Source organism: Zonotrichia albicollis, chromosome 1, assembly GCF_047830755.1.
Source record: "Zonotrichia albicollis isolate bZonAlb1 chromosome 1, bZonAlb1.hap1, whole genome shotgun sequence".
Lineage (NCBI taxonomy): Eukaryota > Metazoa > Chordata > Aves > Passeriformes > Passerellidae > Zonotrichia > Zonotrichia albicollis.
The window spans coordinates 130,792,831-130,817,544 of record NC_133819.1 but is presented as its reverse complement, the minus strand read 5'-3'; the positions used below and the strand labels follow the sequence as shown (position 1 = coordinate 130,817,544).

Below are 24,714 nucleotides of genomic sequence, written 5' to 3'. Positions count from 1 at the left end.
ACCAGAAAGCAACGCAGAAACTGTTTGGCACAGATAAATTCCCATTTTATTTCAAAATTAAGATAAAATCTGAAGAGATATTATCAACAGTGAATTCCCCCACTCAAACTATTACTGTGTTCTGTACCCAGGCAATGAAATTGAAAATTCATTTCCCTTAAATTAACCATTAAAAAGTATTATTGGATACATTCTCTGTTAAATCACCTTAATTATATTCATTTGAGGCAAGTTGGTACATATCACATTGTGCAGCACATTTACTAATGATGGATGCCTTTGGGTTTTAAGTTTTGGAGCCTGAGTGTGTTGGCTCCAAAAGGCAACATCAGTTTTACTGGAAGCTTAACATCATGCTGATTTGTGGGAAGCCCTTCTCTACTGACAGAAACCCGCCTGAGAATTTGTCACGCAAATGACAGTCACAACTAAGATATGATGTATGGATAACTAAAGTAGAATTGCAAAATAATTTATACATGATTCACACTGTTGTCAGAATGGAGTCTCTGGCCCAGAGATGGGTTTAATAATGATGACTGGAATGGCTAATGAGCATTTAATAAAATGTCCTTCCTCAACCATTACTTTAAAAGACAATGAATAATACAATATTGATACATCACAGAAGCAGCTACTGAGAAATGTGCCACCATTTGAAGCTAATCTACTGTCTCTTCTGTTTGACACTGTGAAGAAGAAACTGAGGTTCCCCTAGGTTGATGCTACTTTTTTTTCTTGTGTGAAGGTCCCTTTCTCCCCAAGGACTTTGAAGTCCCCAAGGCAGCTGCAGGATTGATTCCTTAATTTCCTGTGTTCTTGGACCAGAATGACCAAAAAGCTGTACTTCTCAAGTGGAAAAACTACAGGATCCATCCTAGATCCATCTGTGTCTCCAGGATTTACTGATGGCTGTCTGGTAGCATACAGTTGTTGCCTTTTTCCCAATCTGGGAATCAAACTCAACATAATTTTAGTAAGAAGGTAATATAAGAGCGGATATTTATTTGAAGGCCTTCAGGGGCAGTTATGGAAAGATGTCCACAAAAGTTTACCCCCTCTAGGGGTAAATACATTTTAAGGGTTTTAGGAAATTAGCATAATTGATAAAAAGCATCAATTAGGAGGACATGCAAGTGGTGATGCAATTTTCCTTCAGGTGAAGCCCTTTCTTTGGAGTTTTCTCCTCAGCACTCTCAGCCTTGGTTCCCAGGAATAACCAAGACAGCACTGGGGCCTTGTGCCCCAGGGACTTGGAGTTCTGGAATTTGTTTTGTCTAGGGAAAGGCCGTGGAAAAGTACTGGGAAAACTAGTCACTAATACAGTAGGCTACAGAGTTACAAATAGATGTGTGAAGAATACAGAGAACATATAAGAGAAAAAAGGCAAAAAACAAATGGAATCATAGTTTGGTAACTATATGTCCTGTTTAAACACATTGCCCACATGGTTCATGGAGAACAGGCTTCCCTGTTCACAGACAGGAGGATGGGAAGGGTGAAGAACCCTGCTCCATGGGGGTCTATCCATCTCCTGACAATTTCAAGGGCTTGGTTGACTACATTGACCAAACAATATATTTTCCTCCAAAGTGTCTCCAAAACACTTGAAAAGTGGAAGATGCAATCTCAAAGGTAACTTTTTTCTACTGCCTTTTGTCTTTTCATCCTGATCAAAACATGCTGTACAGTTTTTAAGCAATCCAAGCTCTTCATGCCCTGAAAATAGCAAAAAAGTCCTTGTTTCATAGGCCCAGTCCAACAGCTGCCAAGGCAGCTGAACGTTGTGTTGCCTTCCATGGGTGTTGGATGGGGCCCATAATAAACAACCTGGGAATTAGCTGAGGGAATGGATTACATTAGAGCAGCCAGAGGGCTTTATGTCAGGCAAAACAACATGATCAGGGTCTGCCAGTGGGATGGAAGAGCAACTGGAAGTGGCCAGGGTCAGTTTATAGTGGCACCAGTTTAACACAAACCCCCCAGTAACATCCCCAGCATAGGCAGCAGCTCCCCTCCATGCCAGGGGCAGCACACTTTGCAGACCAGAGAGCAGGAGGGAAGATTACTGACTAAGGTGCAAGCCAGCTGTGGTGGGAATGAGCTAGAATTAGCCATATAATCCCCTCCTGCTTTTTAATAACTCAAACATCTGAAAATGGAAAACTCAGCTTGCACATTTCTAGTTGAGAGTCTTCTGAAAAATGAAATTCTGAGGTAAGATGCAGGCAGGGTCCTTCAAGAGGTGGCCAATAAGGCTGTATTTCACTCTAAAAATGAATGCCCTTATAGCTGCACAGTGTTGTAGGTGCAATATATTTTTGCCAAATAATAAAAACCACAGAAGAGTAGAGTGCAGTGCCTTGCAGAGCATCACAACCAGAAAAAACTGTGCTCTCCAGGCAGAAAGAGAGCTAACCATATGTGACTTGCCGTACAAGGCTGAAATCCACAGCTGTTGTGATGCCAGGTGATGCAGTCAAAACTAGCAGCATTATTCCTCAGTCCACTTGTGATGAATTTTTATCACGTTCTTTGCCTTCCAGACTGTTCCTTTTTAATAGGTGCTGTTCTAGGAACCACAACAATGGGATTTATTGCGCCTATTCTATCTATCAACAACAAAATGCTTTTGTAGTCCTAGTACAGAAGATCATTGAAGACACTTGAAGATCCTTACAATTACTTCATAGATTGCTGTCTGACTCTTCAAGACAGATTAGACTGTGGGCAGAGTGCAGTAAGCTAAGAGGATGTCTGCTAACAATGACAGCAATACATGCACAGAACAAAATGAAATTGAAACTGATTCACGTCTTCTCACACTTTATCATTCCTGTAGATCTTTCAAATTTCTAATAACTGATTAAAAGTTCTAAATACAGCAAGTAAATAGTGAACAGCGATCACAAAGGTAAAGTAAAATATTGACAATACTGAGAAATGGATGTTGTAGGAGTACAAAAAGAAAGACAAATTCAGTGTTTAGTGAGTATGTTTAATTGCATTTCTGCAATTTCCTCCTCTGATACAATTGTGTTAGATATAATATATATTAATGACTTGCTATGTCGAACATACCAAAATACCAAGGTCTTAATTCTTAAGGCAATATTTTTTGGTAAAAGAATGTGATGTGTTTATGGCTTGAAAGGTTGGTATCATTTCAGCCAACAACTACAGAATACCAGGAAGTAAAGTGTCACTGTTGAGGCTGCTATGGAAGGAATCCCTGCTCACTGATTATGGGAGGAACCGTCACAGAAGATGCTCCTGAAAGGAAATACTTCAGGTTCCTCTATTCAGGCCCATGTGTGGAGTTTTTAAGGTGAAGATGACAGAGCTGTTTGACAGACAGCACAAGCCAAGAGTGACCCTGCACCGATGGCTTTCCTGCAGTGCAGCAGAGCCAGTGTGTGCAGGATCAGCCTCCCCCGCACACAGGGAGCTCTGACTGGGCACCAGGGCAGTGAACACCTCTGCTACCACGTGTCTCTTTGCCAGCAGCTTGCTGCTGCTCACACACACTTGTTACCTCAATCTGAAACCTCAGAGTAAGGCAAACACTGCCTGCTTAAGCAACAACCCTGCAGGAGCTGGAAAGATGCAGCATGCAGCCAACCCACTGCAACGAGTGCGGTGCAAAGCAAAAATGCAATGCAAACATCTAAACATATTTCCTCAAAAACAAAAAGGTTTTATTTTTCCTCTTGAAGGTTTGCTATAAGACAACAAGACTTCTTAATTTTCATTTAGGCTTAAATCTGAGGGGAAGTCCCCTGTTGGGAAAAAGTATTATGAGAAGGGGGTTTTTGTGCAGGGAAGCCTTGTTCTAAAAATGGAAGTTTTAGGCTATTGGGTACTTCAGAGCTAACAGGACACAAAGCACCTCAAGGGTCTAAAGAACCACTTTGAAAACAAGTCCTGCCTGATCTGTTTCTGGTGGGAACAGCAAGGTGAGTCACACCACAGGCTTGGCTACAGACACCTATTCTGTAAAAATGAAAGCAGAAAACTTTTCAGAAAGAAGCAATGAAAGTTCCACTTTGTGATTTTTATCTTCAGAAACTTCTGTTTCTTGGTTTCTAACACACAGTTTGACCTGTTTCCAAGAAATAATCCACTTATGGGTGCAATGCTGTCTTTAATATATTTCTAACACATAATTTGAGAATTTTCCCGAGACAAGAAATTGTGGGACTTCAATCTCCGCCAAGCAGCTGCACAAGCTCCTGATGGCTGCTGGAATGAACTAAAGGCTGAAAAGGACAACAGCATCACTCTGAGCCAGCTCTGCTACCTGACAATGGTGAGAAAGCAATGCCCCAGCATGAGCCAGTCCGCTGTGGCAATGGCACTCTGAGGTACACGTGTGATTCTCCACTCACCATACCTGCTGTGCTTTTTCCTCCAGTCAGATCATTACTGAAAACCTGGATGTGTGACAAGTGGACTCATATCCACCATCTATCTCTTTAGTTGTCTGCACATCTGGAAATGGCAGGGATCTCGCCTTCCTTCATGTTCTACCCACCAGCAGTCTTCTCCTGTCACTGCACACACACCAGCCTCCACAGCACAGCAGACAGGGCTCTGGCAAGCTAAATTCCTCTGCCATCCCTTTCTGGCACCCCTGCCAGTCCTTTCTCTGCTGCCACTGTGCAGCTCAGCTCTGTCACAGGCTCAGAGGAGGGGTGCTGCTCTGTCCTGACTGAACCTTGCAGTACAACATCCCTGCAATAAGTGCAGGGATATCGAGGGGAGACTGAGGTGCATCTCAGAGCATGAGACTTTGTCTGGGGATGCATCCCCAGAGCTTTCTGGCCAAAATTTTGCCCTATTATTAAACTTCACTGCATTAGAATGACTCTCTTCCTCCCCCTCTGCCAGCTGCTCTTATTGCTTGGTAAAGCTTCAGATAATACCAAGTACCAGTTCACCACAATGTGTCAGTGTCTGCAAACTCTGTTGTTGTTTGTACACATACAGTGTACACATGCTTCCAAATGCAGCACTGGTTCATCTATCACAGAATCACAGAAATTCTAGGTTGGAAGAGACCTTTAAGATCATCGAGTCCAGCCCATGTTCTAACACCTCAACTAGATCATGGCACCAAGTGCCACATCCAGTCTTTTTTAAACTCTTCGAGGGATGGTGACTCTACCTCCTCCCTGGGTAGATGATTCCACTATTTGACCACTCTTTCTGTAAAATACTTCCTCCTTAATATCTATCTAAATAATCTATGTCCATGCCCTTACAGAAAGGGGGAAGTTATGTGCATTTACAAAAGTCAAGGCTTGGTGAACACAATCTGATGGAAAAGCTAAGTTTCTTTCATAAGGTCAGTTATTCCTTTGGGCTGTAATACTGCTAACTGCTGTACAAGCCATGTAATGAGACAGTTCAGAGCAAGAGCTATCCTAAATGATACATTCCCTCCCCATCTGTGAGTGCTGCTTCCCTGTGGCTGGAACACCAGTGTGGCCATGGCCTCATCATGCAAACCCAACAGTAAATGTGGGCAAGGCACTGTCTTGTGATCTTGGGACTCTGCAGTGAGGCTTGAGCAAGGCAGGGATGCACTCACTGATCTCTGGTGTGCTCCAGCCCAGGAGAACCATGTGACCAGTCCCTGAGCTCCCCATTCACAGCCTCAGAGCCACCACTGTCCACTGCCCCCATTGAAAATCCCAGTGCAGGATCCCGCTGGTGGGATACTGTGCATCGTGACAGCAGCAGCAGCTGTGCTGGGAAGAACAACTCCTCTGGTTTTAGTCATCTGCTGTCACGTGTAAGCACTACCTGGTCAAGAGATTTTTTTATTTCCATCCTACAGAAAGGAACCCCTCAGGCTCTTGGAAGCAGCCACTTTGCTTCCTTCTGGCCATTTCTAGTTTGTTTTCACACGTTCATTTGAGTAACCAGTGTGGGGATGCTTGCCAAGAAAGGCTTTTGCTTAATTTTTTTTAACGGCATCTTGGAACATATTTTTGAAAGAAAACCAAATTTATTAAAAACCACACAGCGACTTAACAAAAAAATAAATAAATACATGCAGAAAAAAAAAAAATTGAGCCTTGCCATCCTCCATTTATCTCTTTCTATTGGAAAAGAGCAAAAACTGAATGAAATTAATGAGCAAGATTTAAAAAAAAATCTGACACTCTCTTACAATATTCAGAAGAAACAGCAGTAAACAGATTTGCAGTGGAGTAAAACAAGTACAAATACATCTGGCTAAAACTGTAGCTGACATCAAAGAAGAGGAATGAAGACTGATGAAGAAATTAAGAGGAAAAAAACCAAGGAAAAGGTGTGGATGGGATCATCATTCAGTATTTATGCTTTATTTATCAATAGAAGGAAGAGTGGTCATGTGCTACCCAGTTGCCCACTAGTACTTCCAAACATGTTCATCACAGTATTCACTCATCTTTTTGTATTAGGATCTTAGTTCGATTTCAGGATCCTGACATTTTCACTGCTCTAAGTTCCTGTTTTGTTCAGTGCCACCTTCCTGTTTCTTTAGCCCCTTATTGGGAATCCTTCCCTTACCAAAGGTGCCCCTAACTCCTCCTTTGACAGTATTCATTCTTTCCTGACAGAATTTGTTCTTTCCTGACAAAATTTGTTCTTTCCTGACACCCCAGGAGAAACTCAAGACAAGAAATAAAAGCAAATCCTTTATAGCTCTGTGTCTTGGTTGAGGCAGGAATCCAAGCAGGAGCAGCTGCACGGAGTTCCCACGTTTCAGACTTGGAGGTGCTCATGGGTGACATCAAAAGCCCAGGCTCTTCTCCCTTCAGATTTGCTCTGGCAGAGAAATGCTACAGCTGCTGCACTTTGTCTCCTGTTTCTCTTTATCATAATTCCTTTGTGCATTTTTGCAGTGAGGGCTGGTGGGAGGGTGACTATAGGAAGGAGATGCAGCGTCCCCTCAATAAATGCTGGCGTCTTCAGCACCACCGGGTTAACTAAACACCAAACACCAGCCTAGTGCTTGTCACGGTACTCTCAGCAATGCTCCAGTCTTGGCTGGAGGTGTTTAGAGACCAATGCACAGTGCCTCAGTCTCAAGCAGTGAAAGGGCTGATGTGCACATTCCTCACTTTACATCACCTTCCAAAGCATTTCCTGAAAGAGAGAGTGTGTGGCACAAGAAGGCTGACTAGGCACATGAGCATTTCCAATATTGGGAGCTGGGGAAAAGAGCATATTATGGGCATTTGTACAGCACGTCACACTGCACAGTGATTCCACTCTCATTCATGGCTGATCACTCTTTCCACCTTAAAGCCCTGCATTTAGGACTCAGAGCTTGTTTCTGAATCTGCTCCTGGCTGAAATTTGGTGTATATCTATCCACCAAAGAGGAGTGACTGTAATGGGCTACCTCTACCCATTAGATTTTGATTCATGGGGCAATCAGGTCTGTCATTATCCTTTTGCAGTCAGGTACTTGCTGCTGCTGCTGCATCAGCAGCCTGGCTATCACAGAGGGGGATGAAGCTCTCTCACTTTATACAAAACCTCTGCTTGGACAGAGCACACCTAGGGATCTGTAGGAAAATTGTCTGCTCAGCTACCATCAGGCAGTGAAGACACATGGAAAGGGGCTGCTGGAGATACAAATAAAGCAATCCATGTTCCCAGATCCTACAGTGACCCTCCAAAGTGTACGAGGGTGTAAATGTGGGCTCCTCTGAGCACACACTGAGGCATCCAGCACTTCAGCCTTTCTCAGTGTCCTGGCTTTGTCTGGAGTCCCTTTGGGAAGTGCTGCCATCACTGTATGAGCAGGGCAAAAAATGATGCACCAAGTGGTGGACAGTCATTCCCCAGGGCCAGCAAAGGCTTCACTCATCCAGAAAGGCTTGATAATAACCTTTTCTTCCTTAATGAGAAATGAATGAAACCACACAAAAGAGGAAGAACTCATACAGATTTGATTATCCCTCCTCTTACACTCAGAAAAGGTCTTGCTATTTAATTTCATTTCTTCCTAATTCTTTTAGAACTCACAACAATAAAATGCATGCCAATATTCACATGCTTTTTTGGTTCATAATCATTCATTTGTGAAGTTGCGAAACAACACTTTACCATATGGTGTGTAAGAAAAAAACACAAAATTTTGTTTTAACCCTGGGTAGAATGATCTAAGGTCTTTAAAATAACTACTCTTTGTCTTGGCAGACTTCAGATGACTCTTTTGGGAATTAAATATATATATTTATGTATTTGATTTCTTAAAACTCTAAGGAAATAGTATTTCTGTAAAAGTATGCTTGCCTAATTTTGTATGGCAAAGGGCAAGAGGGACTTTGCTAACAGTGCATTAGAACATCCACCCTCAGGAGGCTGCCCTTCCAGATTTTACTGCATTCAGCTGTTTCACTAAGCACAGGACATCTGCAGTATTTATAAACATGAGTCTTAAGCCGACAGCAGGGGAGTTGGCAAAATCTCTCACCTGTTCCATCTGGAGGTGACTTTATCTATCAACATTCTTTCAGAACACCATACATCAAGATCCAAACGATGGAAATTTTCTGCAGTTACTGTGTTTCCTATTAAGCAACTTGTGAGCCTAAAGTCTCTTTGGTTAACAAGAACCTTTCTGGGCCACATTTCCTAAAATGCTCAAGGTCACATTTTTCCAAGTTCCCAGTACCCACAATTAAACTTGGGCTTCTCAAACAAGACACATCTTCCCTTTGGGCACCTGTGCAATGGGTAGCTTCTCAAAAAGCATCTGTATCCAGTAAACTGAGACCTGCCAGAAAGCAGCACCACTGACTTTGGTACCTGCTGGGGCCTGAGTGCTTTAGAAAAGCCACCCTTCCTACACACCTGCGTCACTCTGTCTGTCCTTATCCCGGTGCTCACATGTCCAGCCACGTCAAACCCACTGCGCTCTCCTTCTTCCACAGGGCTTCTCTCTGTGCAGGGCACTCACCAGCAGAAACATGATCTTCCCCAGTGCACATGAGCACACCGGTCACCAAACTCAGCCAGCAGCTCCTTCATCAGGTTTCTAATCTGTCCTACATCTTGTTTGGTCCTTTTGTGTAATCTTATATGCAATACCTCGGTGGAGGGTAGTGGAAACTAAAGCAGAAAGCTACTGTTGCACAAAGTAAGATGAGAAGCTGATGTGAATTCATGATATTGATTTTTTTATCTTTGTAAATAAATAGCATGTGACTCCCAAAGACTGACATTTGTGCTTAGACTCCCCTTAAAAAAATTGTTACCAGATGGTCTCCTATCCCACAGCAGAGACTTGGTGTTGACAGAAAAAAAAAGAAATCGTGATACTGGAAAAAATGGAGCCATTAGCTGGCAAACTAGATATTTTTTAAGATGTTCTTACGATAGGGAAAGGAAGGATTGTGAACGTTCCTACCTGGACAGTAACTGTGAGTTTTCGTTCCATATTGAAGAGAGTTATTGGAACTTTTTCCAGGAAAGTAGGCAACTGGAGATTGGGAGTGGGAGGTTCTGGCAGTCAGGACCAGAATTTTGCTAAGGAGATGGAAACAAGACTCACTAAGATAATGTCACAGTTTACAAGTCCATAAATATGAAGGTCCGTGCCAGGGATGATTTGTCCAGCATTTAACACTCTCAAGTGTGCCTGAACAAAAGAGAGCTAATGTAAGAGACATCTAGATGACTAAAGCAATTTTGTGGGAGTTGTAGGAATTTTTAAGGCAGTCTTCAAAGGTGTTCCCAAACTGCATATATTGTGCTAATTTTCTCTTTGTGCATGTCTTATTTCTCGGAATTTTTACATCCTTGGATTTGCAAGATGATCCTGTACATTACTGGCCCTGGGCAAACAGCACTGGGTGAACATTTTTTCAGCAGAGCCCATTTCCATTAGGTTAATGCAGCTTAGCTGACATCAAAATGTTTTGTCACATTCAAGAAAACAAATTTTGTAAAAATGTCTGAATTTATGATTTCAATTTAATATTTTCCTTTTAACATGGAAAAATGTTTCAGTGTTACTTTATGTGTTTATTAATTTTGTTCTGGCATTTACATTTGATTAATTTTAGAATTACACTGGTTTGGTATTATTGAGAAAACAATTCAATACCAATGAAGTGAAATAACTTGGTATTTCCAGAGCAGTTTTAATATCCATCCCACTGGGAAATTTTGATGTTTTGTTCCAATATGCAGTGAAAATAAATACAAATGTCAGAATTTCCTTTGGAATGGGAATTTCAGATCCTAACCAGCTCTAATCAACAACAAAGCCATCTGCTTTGTATTAATGACTTAGGGCAGTATTTAATGCTGCAAGAGAGGGTGATATTCCACTGCTCAGCATTGCTCATGGAAGTCAATGACATATGGCAAGTTTCTAGCTTCTGGTTGTCTAGGGGAGTTTGAGGCTAGCCACTTCTATTTTATTCCTCATGTTCTACTGCCAAGTTAACGGATTCATCTTGCAAATCCAAGATTTTCCTGTGAATATATGAGAAAACATCCTCCCAGTGACATATGGCACAGCCTACAGCTCCTACGTTCGAAAGGAACTCGTAATTCCCAAACTGCAGTGCAGAAAGCTTCCATTTCTTCCATTTCCAGAAAACTTCCATTTTACAAAGATTTTAAACTGATAATTTAAATAGAATATTTGCTCCGTGATAAATGCCCATTTTTGAACATTAACAGTTAAATAAATATATTTTATTTCAAAAGTTAACTTCATTCAGATGAGTCCTAATATGAATTCTATTTGAGAAGATATGCTGACGTGAAGGATTTTAGCACAAATGAAAGTATTTTGTTTTAAAACAATGTCTTTGCTGTTTTTTCCTAAGACCTCTTCTCTGTCTCCACATACAACCTTTGCACTGCAGATAAGGTACAGGAAGACCATAGAATATACTATAATTGCCCTGAGCTGGTCCAGCAATGCAGTCAGCTTGCAGAGCTCAGCCATGGGCCCCCGTTCAGCTGCTCTGCTGTACCCCCTGAAAAGTTTCCATGGGCAAGGATGTGGTTACCATTGGTGATGACAGTATCTCTTCTCTTTCCTGACAATCTGATGATTAACCAAGCCACCTTAAGCACCTCCTCCTCCACACTCCACGTGGACAGCTGACCTGGGAGGGATGGATGGATCTGGGGGTGTACAGCAGGCATTTAATGTGGAGATTCCACTCCGTCTGAGCACCATTTGTACACAAACCTGAAAAAAACCTCAGCTTAGGAAACTTAGCTTGGATATAATCTATAAAGTTACTGGAAGAAGATTTTGATTTGTATTCACTTTGAAACTCAGAATGACATCCAGTCTTGACAGCCTGCTGTGAAAAACCCAGAGCTGTGTCCTACCCAACTGCTGTTTCATGCATAACACAGTGTGCTGCCTGATTTTAGAAATTACTCAACAGGAATGAATTTGGGAGTTTGAACAACATGGTAAAGGTCGGTAAGCAAACTCCCTTAAGAGGCATAGAAAAACATTTGACAAATTAAGTGTAAAAATAATTTGCCATGCTTCTCTGTCTGTCTGTCACACACATGTAAACAAATGCTTGTATAATCTTGGTGTTGTTACTATTGTTTGTTATCAGTAAACAAAATCACAGCAGTTCCCAATATTAAGTTAGGTAGTAGACACTTATATACAGTACTGGTTTAAAAAAGGAACTTTTGAAATGCCATATGTCATACAGCCATTAAACAGAGTGTAGTAAAAAATTGTTTGCATGAATTCAAGAAATTTTTTTACAAGTTTCTATCATTGCACAAATTGCAACAAGAAATAATGTATAAAACCCAGGACAAAATCTAGACAGAAAAATATGAATTATGAGATGGAAAACTTTTCTGCCTTCACTGAAAATTTTCAGTAAATTCAACTAAGATGAACTCCTTCACAAAAGAAAGGGTTAACAGCACTTCTTCCTTCACTACTAACATCCTTTGAGGAAGTAAACAAAGTCCATCAGATAACTGTCTTCAAACAAACGAACTGTTTTTTCTCATGTGAACAACAAACAATTTGTGTCACTCTTGTAGAAAAGAAGGAGTGCCAGTAGAAAGCTTCTTTCCAAAGTTTAACTTTAGGAAAACCAGATTCTATCCAACATGAAATAAAATGTCACTATTCACCACTTCCTAGTGACTGTAAATAAACAGAAATGCTGATCCTGTTACATTTTTAGGCCAGTGTACTTTTGCCTCTTTGCTGTTCTCAAGATGTCAGCTTCTCTGAGATTTCTTGTATGTGAGTTTTAGTGCCTTTCCCCATTTTTCATTTTCTAGGACTTTTATTTATTGTGTTAGTATATAAAACCTTGTCCTTTCTTTCTTTTTCCACTATCTCTTACTTTCCAATACTATTCCTTAGCTCCCTAAAACAAACACAATCTTTCTTATTTTTCCTACTGTCTTTGAAAAAGTCTGTCACATAACTTCTCTTAAGTTTTTCTGCATTTCCCATGCATGTCCATTCCTACTACTAGCATTTGCAAACAATGGCATTTTTGATGCCATGCACCATCAAAACAATATCCTAACAATGAAATATATAATCTCTGAAGCAGCAGGGGTTGGAAACCTTGGAAGGAGACCATCTATGGCTTAATCTCTGTCTGTCTCTGGTTAAATCATCCAAAAGAAGTATGTAGCAAAGATGTATTTGGTATCTAATGAATAGAAAACTCTTACCATTTCATCTACCACGATTTGCCTTGCTGCTTTTGCCTTAATGGTAGAGTACTGGTATTGCTGTTTTTAAGAGCAGTTTCTGAACTCTGAACAGCATCATCACCAATGTCAGCTACAAATTCAGATTCTGATGATCTGATTCCTTTTCCTGGGAAGCATTACTTTTCAGACATGGAGAGGAGTGAAAATGTACATAAGCATGAGAGATGCTGACTCTAATGAGAATATTTTGCCTGTGGCTAATGAAAGATTTACCTGATGGCCAATATTTCAGATCCTTTCAGTGACAGATGCTCTTACATAATCATAATGTCACCAATGGAGCTCTGTCTCTGACATTTGTTCCAGTTTCTTTTCTTGCTCCGTATGCCCCATATGACCCATTCTTACTATACCAATAACCTCTTGCACTCTGTGTCATGCCTTATAAAAATAAAGGTCTTGTATTTTATATGCCTCTCTCCTCCTGCTTGCTCCATACAGCTTTTAAGATGTCCTTAAATTATCTTCAACTGACAATTCTCCCTTCCACATCACTTTCACCAATAATTTCTGTCCCAACCCACTCCTTAGACATTCCATGCTTCCTCTCACTTCATGCATCAAGTACTTCCTAATTCTCTCTCTGCTACCCATGTTATGAAAACCAGTGAAGCTCCACTGCCTAGAGACAGGACGAACACTGAAGAATCAGTCCACTGTTGGTGAAGTGCCATATAAAATCACCATGTAAATCACTTATTCAATAAAGAAAGCACATCCTGTTCCACCAAATAAGTCTCAGATCTTGATCTTCTAATGAATTCACTGGAAAGTCACTTAAGCCAGTGAGCAACACAGGGATCCTCCTGTGAATTACCAAAGGAATCCTCCAAAAAAGATTTAAAGATTGATAACTATGCAAATATATACCAAAACCTTCTGATTTTCTACTTGCTTTTTTCTTTATTAAAAGAAGGATGTACCCTATGAGGCTCACTGCTTTTAAATGAATGTGCTAGGAAAGGGAGCCACAATAAGCAACAGTTTCCATTTCATTGAGAGGCGCTTTAAAATCTATCTCTCGGTTACATTAAAACCAGGATGTTTTCAAATTAGTCTCCACAGGATGATAAAACAGTGACTTATCAGCAGTTTACCACCCAGCACTTGGTAGTAGTCATTTGATCTCAATCTGAATGAAAGGTGGAGCTATCATCATATCATGGACACAGTTCAAACCCACACATTGTTCATTCATGTGCGATCAGATGGGAACTGGTTTCAGTGATCTCATTGTGGTGGTTTGACCAGGAAGGAGTGGGAATTCTGGGAAGCTGTGGTCAAACCAATGAAAGTTTTAGGTTTGAGACTGGCACCTAGTGTAGCCAGTGGGGTTTGGACACACCTCCGAGAATACACAGGGGTTAAAAGCAGGGCACTGCCCTTGGCACGCTCTCTTGGGACATCGCGGCGAAGAGGTCAGATCTCTCCCCCGTCCAGACCGCTGCTGCTGGGCGGGGGAGGGGCAGCCACGTGGTAGGCCCGGGGCCTGGACAGAGATGGGAGGTGAGGGGCCTTCAAGGATGGAAGGGTGGAAGATCCCAGGGAGTCAGCCCTCGGGCAGCCATCCCCCCCCAGGAGAGAGAGAGAGAGAGAGAGGAGAGCCGGCGTCTGAATGTGATAGCAGCCGCCCAGGAGGAGAAAGGGGAGGGAAGAGTGCAGCCTGGCCGGTGGAGCAGCAGCACCTGTGGGAGTACCAGCATTCTACCAGCATTCTGAGATAGACAGAGACTGAAAACTTTTAACCCTTTCTTTCATGATTGGGGCCTTGCAAAAATGCTAATCCTCCTCGAAGCTGAATAAGAAGGGAGATAAGAGATGAGATGAGACAAGGACCTGGCCCGAAGAACGTGGAGATGATTGGATGGGGAGAGATGATTTGGAGTGGCCTTTTGGCTGGACTTTTCTTGTGGCCATGGACTCAGTTGTTCCTGTGACACAGACTGCATTTAGGGGGAGGCAGTGCCTCAAAACCAGGAGGGTTCATTCGTGAGGACCCCCCGGCCCCAGGGGGTTGGAAAAATATGGGGGGGACAGATGTCCCAAAGCAGAGACTGTGCCTTTTTGGAGTGAGACAAGGCATCCTTGAAAGACAACCCTAAAAGCAGCTCTGGCCATGTCTCAGTGGTGAGAGCACTGGGCATGGAAGGAAGATGTCACAAGCGGCAAAAGGACTTTTTTCCGGGCGGTGCCGAAGTGACAAGGAAGCACACGAGGTTTCAGTGTGTTTCCAGGAGAAGCCTATGGAACAAGAAGGACTCCTTTCCTCTTCATGAACTGCAGTTTGAGTATACTAAAGTGTCGTGCCGGGCTGGGCAGTTGGTGTTTTGGGAGAATGTATCGGATTGGGAAAGTCAGGGAGTGGGGGGGAGGAAAGTTTTTTTGTAAGGTTTTCAATTTTTTTTTTTTTTCTTCTTTTCCTTATAGTCTTTCCCTATTTTCCTGTAGTTTAAGTAATAAAGTGTTCTTTATGTTTAAGTTAGAGCCTGTTTTGCTTATTCCTGGTCACATCTCACAGCAGACACCAGGGTGAGGAATTTTCATGGGGGGCACTGGCTCTGTGCCAGGCTCAAACCATGACACTCATACTGATTTGTGAAACCTCCTATTAGCATATATTGTCATCACTTCTTTTAAAAAAGGTTGGCAGTAAAGTTGGCTTTGGAGTTGGCTTTCAGGCACTCAAAACAAAAAAAAAAAAAAGAAAAAGGAGAAAAGAAAAATCCCACACAACAACTTTGGAAGAAAATAAAAATTTTCTTGGAAGTTTCCTTGATGAAATAGTATGAGTGGGATAGAGTAATATCCTTGATTTTGGCAGCGAACCTTTCTTCTGGAACTCCATTAAAAAGCCATTCCACTTTATGAGTTATCAGCAAAGAGTTGGTATTTTTGAGTGTGACTGATGGTCCTCCCTCTTCTGACAAATTTAGAAACATCAATAATTCTTAGATTAATTGCTTAGAAAATTTCCAAGAGGCAAACATTTCCTTATTTTTAGACCCTTGTTTTCTTCTGTAGTCAAAGCAGTGGAGGCCAAAGTTCGACTACATGTACTTCACTGAAATGATGGGATCTCTCTGCTCTCGGTTTTACATGTGCACAAAAACAAGAGTGCACCACTGCTGTGTGGGCAAGGGTGTCCCACGCTGAGCCCTCCATTCCCAGTCCCTGAATAAATCCTGGTTTATCTCACAAAGACCTAGCAGCAGTCCTCATGCCGCATATCCATAGATCCTTCCAAAGGAGGTGAGGACGTGGACTTGCTAGGATCCCTAGCAGGGACTTCTGGCATGAGAGATGCTGACTCTAATGAGAATATTTTGCCTGTGGCTAATGAAAGACTTACCAGTTACCTGATGGCCAATATTTCAGATCCTTTCAGTGACAGATGCTCTTACATAATCATAATGTCACCAATGGAGCTCTGTCTCTGACATTTGTTCCAGTTTCTTTTCTTGCTCTGTATGCCCCATATGACCCATTCTTACTACAGCAATAACCTCTTGCACTCTCTGTGTCCTGCCTTATAAAAATAAAGGTCTTTTATTTTAAATGTCTCTCTCCTCCTGCTTGTCAGGAGGACAAGACTTGCTCCATGATGCTGGCCAGCCATAACAGAGTGCTGTGTGTGGCCAGCAAGGGGTAACAAATCTGTATGGGCCAGGGGCTGAGGATGTGTGCTGGCAGTGACATGCTCTGATGGAGTCCTGGCACAGCAGTTGTGGCTACCTCAAGCACAAAGTGGAAAGCTGTAGTGAAATAATGCACATCTCACCACTTAGATTTTTTCTGTTCCTTACTCAAGGAAAGAAAAAAAAGGTCTTTCTAAACAAGTTCTGTGCACCCTTCTCCACTCACTGCTTAGTTATGCACCTGGGAATCCAATAATGGGGTTGTCTTCTGGCCAAAGATCTGCATTAGTGCTCCTGAGAGGCTGCATGTGCTGCTCCTGGGCAGAGTGCCAGGAGACAATCCTCACCTGCACAAGCTTGGGTGCTCTCACTAGCACAGAGCTTGGGTGTCCTCACCAACTTCTGCATGTGAAAAGGCTAAATACTGCATGAGATGGGTTAAATGCTGCTGCTGAGAAGCTGTGTTTGTGAAAGAGGGTTGTAACAAATCTTTTATTTGACCCCCTAATGAGGTCTCTAATAAATGGACTCTCTCAAGTGCCTTAGCAGGTCAAACAGAGCAGTAAGCCCTGAGATAAACATAGGAGAGAAACAGGTGGCCTGCAAATTTATCATTGTTAATGCACTATAAGCATGACAGAAAAGGGTAATTAGCACATTTGGAGCAGAGAGAGATACAGGTGGAGAAGGAGGTTGTCACTAACCCCTGTGGAACAGCCCCGCCTTCATTTTAAAGGAGGCAGATGGTGCATTAGAAGATCTGTATCATATCTGGTGACAAATAGATCTGGAATCCACTGTTTTTGAAGACTGTGGGGGCTTTGGCAAGGCCTGATCCCACCTGACACTTCTTGGTTCTTGGGACAATTGAACTCAGATGATGAACTGGGAAAGAAGGGGGGCTACTTGAAACCAAGTGACAGACGTCAGGAAAAAACTAATTTCCAGGTGTGACCTCATTCCAGCTCAGACAGAAATTCTGAAATTATCTCTTCACGTAGATGCCAGCCTGCAACACTCAATAGTGTATGCCAGAGGTGGGTTCTGCTCTTTCACAGCTTATAAACTCATGTAATAAAAATATATCATCTCACTTACAAGTCTCTTTTCTGCTAAACCATCCTGATGACAGCACGTGTTACACACTGAATGAGCATGAATGTCCATGCACCATGTGATCACTTCACTAATTCCTGACTGATGACAATGAAATACAGCATGAAGAAAAGGCAGAAGGCAACCCTGAATGGGAACACTCATCTTGCAGACAAGCAGATTTTGCCATCATCTTAGCAACTAGGAGGTGTAAGTCAGAGAATCACAGAATAAACTGAGTTGGAAGGGATTCACCAATGAAACTCCAGGTCCAGCTCAGCACCATCCCCGGGAGTCACACCATGTGCCCAAGAGCAGTGTCCAAATGCTTCTTTAGCTCTGTCAGCCTTGGTGCTGTGACCATGGCCCTGGGGAGCTGTTCCAGTGCCCAACCACCCTCTGGGTGAAAACCTTTTTCTAATAATCCAGCCTAAACCTCCCCTGATTAACTTCAGGCCATTCCCTCAGGGCCTGTCACAGGGACCACAGAACAGGGATCAGTGTCTGCCCCTCCTCTTCCCTTCATGAGGAAGTTGAAGTGTCTCCTCAGCGTCCTCTTCTCCAGGTTGAACACAACAAGTGATCTCATCTGCTCCTCATACAGTTTCCCCTCAAGGCCCTTCCCTGTCTCTGTTGCCATCATTTGGGTGTCCTCTAATGCCTTTACAACTTTCTTATTTTGTGGCACCCAAAACTGCCCACAGCACTCGAGGTGAGGCTGCCCCAGCCCAGAGCAGATCAGGACAATCCCCTCCCTTGCTTGGCTGGTGATGCTGTGCCTGGTGCCCCCCAGGACACACTTGGCCCTCCTGGCTGCCAGGGCACTGCTGAACCATGTTCAACTTTATGTTGTTCATCTATGAAGACATGCAGGGGATTTATTTCCTTCTGCCCCAAGGCAGAACTCACCTGCCTAGTCCAAACATCTTCCAAAAACTTGGGGACAAACCTCTGCATGCCTTCTGCACCAGGCAGCATGGGGGGCATACACTGAACACAGAATGTGCTGTCCAGCTCCCCTTGCACAGTCACAAGCATGGACATCCCAGTTTTTTACACATTTCACCTAGAAGCTAGTTTTACTCTTTGTTAAAAAATTACCAGATCTTTTAAGCACAGCTTTGAAGTGGGCCCAAAGCAAACAAGAGTGCTCAGGGAAGATTAGACAGCTCAGGTTTATCATTAAAATATTCTTTCTTCAGAATATGTGTGAGATGTTCAAAGAAAGGAAAGGAGCCTCTGTATGTGAACTTTGAAAGCAGTCACAAACAAAAAAGCATTCTTCTGTTGATATTTTTCCCTGCAGGAGTCTATCTCAGCAGATTATCACTCCTGCATCTATGGAATGGCCATTTGAGACATCAACTTTTTCATCTGGGAACTCTGAATCTTTTATATATTCTGATCCCTTTCAGTTACAAAGCTAGCTGACAGCAGAAGCATATTTAACTAAAATTTGACCAAAAATGTCTAGAATAGCATATTCACAGAAGAAACTACAGGTCCTTGATGAGATGATCTAGAAACACAGAGACACCACTGAAAGGGGCATTGTAATGACTAAGGAACATGGATGTGTCTTCTTCATTCTGAGAAAGACACATAGGACCGTTCAAAATGGAAAACTCTCCAGATACTTTTTGAGATAGTGATAGCACTCGAGCAAATGGGCAAAATTACACTTTCAAGGACAGTAATGTATGTAAGCCCCTTGTACACTCAAGTTGTCTGCAGGGAGAGTTGTGGTATGATGCTGAAAAGATTCCACTGATCTGCAGGACCATTTCTGCTTGAGGATAAAAGACTCTGGGGCGTGCAGTTGTTGAATTGTAAGTAAATTCCCCCTGGCTGAAGGCATCTTCCTTATTCACAAAGAGACCTGTTATAGGTGGATAATGAGATGATTGGCTCTTGCAATTACAAGATAACTACTGTGTGAATATTAATAAAAGCTTTAGTGATGTATAGCTATGTTATTTAGTTTAGATGTCCTCTGTTTTCCTTGTAGTTCCCTTTTCCTCCCCCTGTATTGTTGCCATCAGACAGCCTGGGCTGTCCAGGACAGGTACAAAGAAGGCTGCACATGTGTCCCTTGCATGGGGCAGGTGGGAATGGGAAAGCTTAGGGGGTGCAGCATGGCAACACCTGACCTCCAATCCAGTGACAAGAAAGCAGACTCCACTGATAAATGGCAAAGAAGAGCTGACTGACAGACTTTGGGAGGGGCCAGGGCTGGCTGATGCAACTCCAGGAGTATAAAAGACTGAGCATCCATTTTGAACACGAACTGGCCGCGTGGTATGCATGAGGCGCAGTTCCCAGCACTGCATACTGGGGGAAAAAAAGATTTTTTGTTGTATTCTTGTTAAGGTTTCATAAACCTTTTTAAATTTTCAAAGTGAGCAGTTGCCTCTCACAGACCCCACTCTTGGATTTCTGCAATCAATTTCCAAGGGGTGTCACAAAAATGAAGCATATTAGAAAGCATATTGGAAACTGCACTAATATATATATGTTCCTATTATAAGAAAGAGATGCATACTAGAAGAGTTGAGAGAGAAAGCACAGATCACCCAAATTTCAACTTTTCCAACTACTTGAATTTGAAAATTCACCTTTATCTTTTAATGTAATATATGCATATGTACATGTATGAACTATATATATGACACATGTGAATATGTACAGCATTAACTAGAGGGACACACTTGCAAGAGGAGAAGACAAGACACCCCCTGGTTAGGTTACCATGCAGGCTAGTACAACCCAGAGTGGGGAGCAGGGTGCAGAGGTGGATGCTACACTGAATTGTGAGTGCCCTGAAGACAGAGCCAAATGGGTCCTTCAGAGCTGGAGGACGGGACAAATCTGAGGTCAGCTGTCCCAGCTGCTCAGCACAGAAGCCCCTGCACCTCCACGTGACCTTGGCACCACAGCTCTGCTGGGCTGCTGCAGTGGGGGATGTGATCACTCATGCAGGGAGCATGAAGCAGATGTTGTAAGCAAGGCACTTACTTCTCTTCCACACTGCAAACTAAAAACATGCCTTAAGTAAGGGATTGTCTAAAAATGTGCTGTCCTCTTTATGGATGCTCTCCTGTCTCCTTTCCTGCTCAAGGGTGATTATGCCTCTGTGTAGGCACAAGGCTGTTTCAGTCCTGCACTGGCTCAGCCACACTAGGTGGCTGGATTACTTAGGGTAAGTCTGCAGCATTACGTTACTATTCTAGAAGGAATGAGTTCCTAAAGCCCAAAGATCAGCCTTCTATTGCTGAACTCTCTGCAACCATGGAAATGACAGTGACGAGTCTGAGAAACAAGTGAATGTGAAAAAGTGTCAGGAACTGAGAGGTTTGGGTAGTGCATGGTGTACTGTAGGCACACCATGAGAGGGGTCATATTTAATTACAGACTCTGCACAGGCAAGAGCAGCTTTTACAGCAACACAAGAGATTGCAACTTAGCAAAATAACTGCATAACCAAAAATAAAGGCAAAAACATGACAGCCAAGCTTCACATGGTCAGAGGAGAAGGGACTGTTGGGCAGTGGTTGAGAGGCATGTCCATTGTTGGCCAGCTCTCCCCTGCCGGCCCAGCAGCAGCTGTGTGTGGGCATTCTGGGAGCATCCCACAGCAGCAGGGATGCTGAGAAGCTGCTGGACACTGAATGCATTTCCTATCATGGGATTTTCTGCAGCCATTGACCCTGAACTAAACTCCCTCTTTTGGGCATCTCTGCTTCTATGTGGGATTCCAGTCCCATTCTGGGTCTCCCTCCATAGTGTGAGCTCTGCTTTTGAGGGGGAGATAGCACTGTCTTTTGCTCCAGTTTGCAAAATCTTTAAATCAGTGTTCAACAGCATAATTGTTGATGAAATTATGATCCTCTTAACACACTAATAGCTTCAAGTTACTAGCAGTACTAGTTAGAGCAAACTCCACCACCAAGAGGGGCTATGCAAAAACGGCTGAACAATGAGATCTCATAACGCATTAGGAAGCTGATACCTAGGAGCTCTGATTCAAGAAAACTTAGGAGGGTGTTTAACAGCATTGGTCTAGAACACCTATCTGTAGAAGGGAACAGGAGAGCAGCCTGAATATGGAGATATAAATTCACACCTTTTATTTCTTTAGTGCATTCATCTTCCCAACAGTTCAGTACATCAAGGAAGTCAGTCTTTGGTGAAGAGTCCAGGCACAGAGCAACAAAACAGAGAGCCAAATAAGTTTAGACACTGAAGGTAAGAGTGGGATGAGAAGTAGGGTTGCTCTATCCAAACATGCTCAAGCCAAACACCCCAAAGTCCCTGCTCAGCAGCCCTGGAAGGGGGATGACATCAGAGGCTGCCTTTTTGTGACATTTCTCAGTATAAACCAAGTTACATACCAGTCTCAGTGTGATTCAGGACCTACCTCATGCTTCATCTTTCTTAAAATCAAGTTGTTCTTTTGGCCTGAGAAGAATCTAGTGGGGAGGGGTGTGCACAGGAAGATGACAAAGCTTTCATCACATACTGGAGTCACCAACATCACAGACAAAATGCTAAACTTAGGCAACCCTGAGTACAGGAAGCTTTAATGAACAAATCTTCTATTCTGTGACACAAGTGGTAATGTTGTCTAAGTCAAGAGGAACATACATGAACAATCCATGACACATCCAGGGGACCACGTTCCCTGCAGTCCTGTTGGCTGAGCAATCTCTTGAGCAATGATTGTCTCTATCCACAAACCAGGAATGCCACAATGTGGTGGAGAAGAACTCTTGTGTTTTGATAAATCCCAGAGGATTGCACACACAGTGGGGATAGTGACAGTCACAATACCTGGGCAGCGGGGACTGTGCAGGACTCTGCTGGTGATGTACAAATACATGGCTCTGGCTTAACATTGCTTCTTTGGGTAAAAACCAGAGTGTTCAAAGGACATTCTCAATCCTTTGGCATTGTCAGTGACCAGGACAACAACTGGTGTACTTTCTACAGCATGGTTCTCACTTACCTCTGATTATTGCTAATAACAATCTAATACCCAGTCCTTAAGATGTCAGGAAGCTGCTTTCCTCACCTCTACTTAAAAGTTGTAGACAAAGTGCATACTGGCATATATTAATTAACTTCTGCTATTTTTCTCTAGGAAAATGATAAACAATAAAAAAGGACTTATTTTTTTACTGAGGACTTCTAAAATGTCAGCTATACCTAATGAATGGAATAAGAAGAATGTAATTAAACATCTGCTCTTTCACTCCTAGTAATGACTTCAAAACAGTCAGAAAATTCTGAAGGTTGTGGCCATGGTAACAGACACCAGCTTAGGAAAAAGGAAATATCTGCAGTTATAATTGAACATTGAGATTGCTCATCTCCTTCTCTGAGCTGGAAGTTTACAATCAAAGCTTTGATGTGTGTGCTGGTTCCTCTAATACAATTTCATCCTATGCCATGTGGCACATTTATTGTGAGAAAATATCAAGTATAAAAATATGTATATGTAGTTCCAATGCTCCATTCACTCTTGTTTGAAGGAAGAAAAACTGTTCTTTTTTTGGCAAGTGGCTGGAGCAACTGCTGGTAAATACTTTTGTGGAAAATGACAATGCAGCATGATGGAAATGGGCCAGACTTCCCTAACATGCAGCTGTCTCCCTCCCTCACATCAGCAAAGTAATCACTGCTTACATCAGAGTGATGTCCAGCAGCATTTCTGGAACATCCGGCAGAACTGAGCCTAGAGACCTCCTTGGCCTGGCTGAGAGAGAACTGACAGAACTGATTAGATCCCTCAAAAAGCTGACCTTGTCACACCCTACTACCTGCCCTACTGCCTCTGGTGCCTCCCCAAACTCTGTCCTGTCTGTGGCCACAGCCCATCCCACCCTGCACCCCACCAGGCACTGTAGCTCCTCAGACACAGGCAAGTGGAGGAGAACAAGGCCATTTACCAAAGAAAGTCCAATAAAATAAGCATGACAGCAGAGACAGAGAAGACAAGCTGAGACAGAGGTGGAGGTGGGTAACATGGCTGTGCTGTGCACAGAGATGAAGAGCAGCTCCTGGAGCTCTGCATGACGACTGGAACTGCTTGCAGCAAGAGCCAGCAGTGGAGGAAAAGGTTTCCAGAGTGTTTTGCACACCTGTGTGACAACTGTTTCAAATGAGAACTTGTGAGCAATGTGCACATTCGCCAAAGAATCCAAGCAAAAAGAATTTGTCCATTTTAGTGTCTAATATCAACCTTGGTTCATAAAAAAACTGCAAACACTTCTCTTTGAAATGCAGATGGTAAAATATGATATGAAAATAAGCAGGCAAAGGAAGGCCTGGGGAGCTGGTGCTGCTGAGCCCTACTGAAACCACCAACTCGTATTTTCTGAAGGCTTCCTGTAAACCTTGTCTGAGGTTCACATCTAGAACTGGGGTGAACCTCAGCTGCTGGCTGGAGGCCAGCTGTGAGGCTGGTGCAAGTAAATAGGTTGTCGCAGTCTTCTGTGCCGGCAATAACTATGGGCAGGGTATGAGAATCTGAAAATGTTACATTTTTTTGGTGTGACTTTCCTTTTGAACTGCACTTTAAGAAACCAAACAGCACAAAAAGTACTAATTTATTTGGATTTTGTTAATATAGAAGCCAAGAATATTTTTTCCAGGAGTTTCCAAGTGAACACTGTCTCCTTATTGCAGATGATTTTAGCACACTGTTTGGAGCATCAAACATTTTGGCCTTCAAAACGGAAGACAACACACCAACACAGGTAATCCTTTATGTCCTGATAAACAGCTTAAAATTATATTAAACTAGCACATATCAAGCACATTGCTGGAGCTGCAATGTAAATGCTGCCTTTTCAAACGTGAAGACAACCAATTTCTCAGACAAGCCTGGTGGAGCTTGATAACTCTAGCATGGCCAAGAGAAATAAAGCTACTGCCACCAGCATTACATGGGCTTCATGCCTGTGGTTTCTAACAATACCATCCTAGCAGCCTGGCCAGAAGAAAATTTAATTCAGTCAAGTTCCAAGAGACTCTGGTCTCACTAGCAGTGCAAAGCAGCTCAATCATGAATGGAAATCAATGACCTGTTAATATATGGGGGTTGGACTAGATGACCTTTAAGGGTCCTTCCCAACCTCAACTATTCACTGATTCTGACTTGTGATGCCTTGAGGGGCACCTGTCTGCCTCTGCACAGCTGCTCCATGCACACACAGCCACCTCGCTCCCTGGGGCC

General features: G+C 42.8%; 1 protein-coding gene across 1 annotated transcript in view; it reads right to left on the bottom strand.

Annotated features, from left to right (window-relative positions):
* NCALD (neurocalcin delta) overlaps positions 1-24,714 on the bottom strand; it is a 53,647-nt gene that overhangs the window by 10,587 nt on the left and 18,346 nt on the right. The window lies entirely within an intron of this gene.